Genomic DNA, 5,494 nt, shown 5'->3' with positions numbered 1-5,494 from the left:
TGGTCACATTCTGATAAGAGGTACGGTTCTCTTTTTCTGGGCTGTTTTCGGAAGCTGCTCAGAGCACAAATCTCTCTGCTCTGCTCTGCTCTGTGTGCAGTTGGTCCAGCTGTAGCGGCCAGCTCGTTATCAAAGTCTATAAATAGAACAATGCAGGTGCAGCCTGGCCGCTCGTTAAGATGTTTTTAAACACAGCCCCACACACACACACATGATAAACCAGACTGACAGAGGATGTCCACGCACAAACACAGGCATCACACTCACACAGACAGACACACACAGACACTCACACACAGTCACACATGCACACAACACACAAACACACAAACACAACACTGTTCCACACAGTAAAATGTAAGCAGTTAGTTGAGTCGCCATGGTAACTTCTGAGGGCAGGCTGCCAATCAATCAGATCATTAGGGAGAGAGGAGTTCTGTGGCTTTCTGCACATGTACACGCAGACAGAGAGACCGTCAGACACACACACACACACACACACACACACAGGTTTTCAGCTCACATTCATCAACCCCTCGAGGGAAAATACACCAGCCTAAAACTGCCTTGTTCAGATATCCATGTAACGTTAGTTACTTCTGTCCATTATCATTATTACTGAAGTGTTACATGAGTTCATTTTGTACAGAACCATCCCATCCTTAGTTGTACACATTTTTAACACTACAAAATCATTTTACCTTCTCCTCAGCATGGTGCAGCTGGAGAATGCAAGGCAGCCTACTTTGCAGGAATGTGGCATGGCCAGTACATCTTCAGCGTTATCAACACTCAGCTTCAGTGAGTACATTTAAATTGATAGGCTTCTGAACTGGTGCTGCCATTAAATGTTTTTGTTTCTTCATATCTGTCAAATATTTACATGGCCACATCAATAATTATGTCTCCCATTTATGTCTACTACCCTATTATCTGGAGTTCCTTAAGGATAAATCCTCGGAACTATCCTTAAAAAAAAAAATCTAAATCACTGATTCAATGTCAAATCCAAAGGATTGTGTGTTTTCAGCTGTAGCCTCCACAGTTTCTCCCTCAATCTCTCTCAATCTATTAGATCTGCTAAATCTGTTAACTGTTTTAAGCGCCTCCTGAAATCATATTTATTGGTTGGCCTTTCTATTAGATTTTTTAAACCTACTCTTCATTCACCATTTATTTTTTTTCTGTTCCAACTTCTTTTATTAATGTTTTGTTTGTTGTTGTTGTTGCTGCAGGAAGCACTTTGCAACAGTGTGCTATATAATAATAATTATCATTATCATTAACAATGTTTTCTTTGTTGTCTTTCTTTGTCTGGTTGCAGAGAGGTTCATGCCAGTCCACAGTAAACACCTGATTGAAGACTGCTGGTGAATTTTCAAGCAGGAATGATGACAACACCTGCCCAAAGTTCCAGTTTCTTCAACATTGTACCATGTCTGTATGAGACTCTGTCCCACCTGTCTTCAGTCAAGTCTGGACCCAATGACTCAAACACCAGTCTTGTCAAGGCTAATTAGAGGTAAGCAATGGTAGTGTAGCAAATGAGTAGATGCAAGCACAACTCAAACTTCACTCAATCGATCTCCCACAAGTGCACGGTGCCAACAGCTTCATACAAACATACAGTAGAAAAAAATCAGTATTACGGACAGGATTCAGGATTTAGGCTGCAATTCGACAAGGGTGAAACAAATACTGATGATCATTTAGTCCTGAAAAGTGACAGTTTCTACCTTTCACGCTAATACAATAAAATAAATGAAATACTCCTGATCACCTGCAAAACTATATTCCAGAGTGCTGGTTTCATTCTATGTATAGCTCATTGGAGCTCAGTTTAACAACAGAAGGCTGAATTTATCTCTGTAGGCACCATGTTCAGGCACTGCATCAATCTAACCTTTGCTTTGTTTCTGTTTTCTGGCTGCAGAGAGGATCATGCCAGTCTACAGTGGACACCAAATGGACAATATATGAGTCTTCAAGCAGAACTGGTGACTGCTGGATGCTTTAAGTTCCAGTTTCTTGAACACCATGTATATGTTAAGAGCCCTCTTCAGCCAAGTCTGGACTCAGTGACTCATTAGTGTTGATCAACACAGGGTAAGTGGCTCCTTTTTTCATTATGTTTATTTATTCTATCATGGACTATCCTTCTTCATATGTATGGACACACACTGGACACACACACACACACACACACACAGGTTTTCAGCTCACATTCATCAACCTCTCAATTATTTTATACTTTTGATGTAAACATCTCCAACAATTTGTATTTTTCTCATGAATTTAAGTTCAGACGTTTAGTCTTTCCAACTCTATTAATAGTAGTACAATTACAGGTGGAGCCAGGACATAGGATGCAGCTTTTAACATCTATCTATCTATCTATCTATCTATCTATCTATCTATCTATCTATCTATCTATCTATCTATCTATCTATCTATCTATCTATCTATCTATCTATCTATCTATCTATCTATCTATCTATCTATCGTTCTATCTATCTATCTATCGTTCTATCTATCTATCTATCGTTCTATCTATCGTTCTATCTATCTATCTATCGTTCTATCTATCTATCGTTCTATCTATCGTTCTATCGTTCTATCTATCGTTCTATCTATCTATCTATCGTTCTATCTATCTATCTATCTATCTATCTATCTATCTATCTATCTATCTATCTATCTATCTATAAACCCTTTGTCTCTTTTTTCTCTCTTTTTCTTTCTTTCTTTTACTCCTTCATTTGTATTTTACATAACTTCTTTCTATCTTTCCCTCCCTATTCATCCATCCATCTACCTCTTTCTATCTATCATCCCCCTCTCTCTTTTTCTTCTTTCTTTCTTTCTTTCTTTCTTTCACCCCATTTCTTTTTACTTCTTTGTTTCTTTCTGTTTTTCTTTCTACTCCTTTTCTCTTTCTATGTTTCTACCCCATTTCTTTCTTTCTTTCTACTGCTCTCTGTATATCTCTCTCTTTCATTTATCCACCCCAATATCTTTCCTTCTTTCTTACTACTCCTCTGTCTCTTTCATTCATTCTCTATTCTCTTTATGTTCTATTATTCTGTTTTTCTTACCTTTTTCTTTCTCTATCTAAGCAATCTTGTTATGTGATGTTGAATTCTGCTCCCCTCCCCCACCCTCAATTGGTTACAGGTGTTCGTTAAGAGACGCATTAATTGCTTCTGCCACCGTTTGCAGCACATCATCACATTACAATGGCAACATGCTTATGTCTGTGCTCTCTGTGGTGAAGTGGCAGAGTAAAGGTTTATTGATCATGAGGTCATGGGTTCGATTCCTGCCTCATTCATGTCGTACTTTCTGCTAGAGACTTCATTCAAATTCTGATTTGTAGACAAACTTCTAATGGCTCATTTATGATGCTTTTTTAAGCATCATTGAAAAATCTCACATTCATCAAAGTCTCAACCTCCACTTCATCAGAAGTGTTGGAATGGCCTAGTGGATAAGGTTCCTGCCATCCAACCACAAGGTCACAAGTTCAAATCCCACCTGAGCAGTCTTGTTAGTGTGTCAGCCACTTTGAACTTTAACCAATACCACTTGGTCTGGTCACATGATCAAACTTGATAATGCATATGCGCCCCCACCTATTCTCTTTACCTCTTTCAATCTTGGTTTGTGTTAACATGTTTCTTGTTTATACCACTGCACTAAGATTGATTTGCACTGGAACTACAGCTTTGGGCTTGTTAACTTCAGAGTGAGACAGAGTGCAGTTCATCAACAGACAACAGTCTCTGCAACTGTGTGTACACTGTGGCCTAGAGGCAGAGTGAAAGTCTGCTGACCAAGAGGTTGTGGGTTCGATACCTACCTTGGTCAACCATTTGAATGGTGATCACTGCTTGCACTATTTACTAATTCTGCAACAGCGTTCAGCTGCTTTCAGCATTCACACGCATTTCCATCAGGAAATGCTACTTTATCTAGTTCTCCTTCATCTTCCGGACGCTTTTTCGGTCAGCAACTAAAAAAAAATGCGCAAAATTTTTGCATGTAAGTCAATGGGACGGGCGGAAAAAAAAGACCGAAAAAGACCAATCATTGGAGTTTAACAAAAGTCTACTGCTCAGGCATACTTTCACCTAGAGACTCCATTTAAACTTTAAACAGTAGACACAAGTCTTGTGTATTGGCGTATTACTCCACGTTTTGATAGGTCATATAGTTTTTGATTTGAGCGAATTAAAAAAAAAAAAAAAAAAAAGCTATCACAGCCCGAAGCAACACTGTTAATGCACATAAGAGGCTGCTTTTAATTTCTGACAGCTGGACATTGCGCTACTTTTAATTATGAAGCTTTATCCATTTAAACAAAATAAACTAGAGGAACAACTTTCATGTTTAAATTGTGTTGTATAGCCTACTTTTATATATTTTACTGATCGCAATTCAGGCTGGGTGTGCGTATGAAAATATGCTACAGTGTTTCTCTTTTCTTTTCTTTTTTTTTGGAGGGGGCGGGGGGTAGTTTAGGTGACAAAGACATTTTTAACTGTGGAAATAGAGATGTATTCAATATTTGCATTTGGGCAATACTGCTGTAGGCGAAACAAGTTTATTCATGGCCACATTTAAGTTACAGTATTTGAGGGAGGTTTTATTTCTAAATCCCTCCGTTTATTTCTTTTACACATTAGCGAGCAGGTTCACAGCGTGAACAGCGTGTCCCGACCCGACCAGGCTCTGGACACGGAGCAGAGACCCAGGTCCGATAGTGCAAGGCTCTCTCTGAAGCAGAGGATGAGGCCAGCTTCCCGTCAGTCTTCACAGACAGTCCAGAGTTGAACGAGTTTCTGATCATATAGTTGTCAGTTTGCTCCAGGTGACAGTCGACCCTCACAACAAAACCCCCCCCTCCCTCTCTCAGTAAATAGTTCCGACGTCCATGCTGCAGCTTATATCCAAGTAATATAATAGCCTATATATAAATGAGCTCCTGACGCTCAGCTCAACAGTTGGTAAACAGCAGCGGATCAGCGCGATCTCTCCCTCCGTACTGGTTCTGCCAGCTCCACTTGGATTTCAAAGTAAAAGTCACGCTGTAAATGAGTTAAATTGTGAAACAGCGGCGCTTTTATAGCCGATTTTAGGATTAAACTCTGAATATATGAGCTAAACATCTGTTACCATAAGTTTCCATGGCGATCTAGCTGGGTTGAAAGAGAGAGTACAGGAAAGCCTGGCTTTAGACTCAATAAAAAATATATAATTATAAAATATAACCCACTAAACTCGCTTCGAAGTACACCCCTCAAGTGTTGTCCATGTTGATTTGATTGTCTGTATTGTAATTGTCCCGCAATATACTGCAAATTCAGTCGATTGTTTACATCAGTTTTTACTTCCGCATTTGACCGGAAGTCGTAACACAATCGCTGCCAAACCGGAAGTGGCAAAGTGGGCGGGGCTACATAAGGTGAATACTGGACAAGTTCTGTTTTTCACA

General features: G+C 39.5%; 1 long non-coding RNA gene across 1 annotated transcript; it reads left to right on the top strand.

The window, feature by feature from the left end:
- The first annotated feature begins 676 nt into the window (after window positions 1–676).
- On the top strand, window positions 677–2,101 carry LOC146977551 (uncharacterized). Its single transcript, XR_015037207.1, has 3 exons — window positions 677–801; window positions 1,325–1,522; window positions 1,934–2,101. It is a non-coding gene; the product is annotated as an uncharacterized LOC146977551 (long non-coding RNA).
- Window positions 2,102–5,494: the final 3,393 nt, after the last annotated feature.

The sequence above is a fragment of the Trachurus japonicus genome, chromosome 12 (assembly GCF_045865225.1).
Source record: "Trachurus japonicus isolate A0001 chromosome 12, Traja_1.0".
NCBI lineage: Eukaryota > Metazoa > Chordata > Actinopteri > Carangiformes > Carangidae > Trachurus > Trachurus japonicus.
This window is presented reverse-complemented; position numbering and strand designations above follow the sequence as displayed.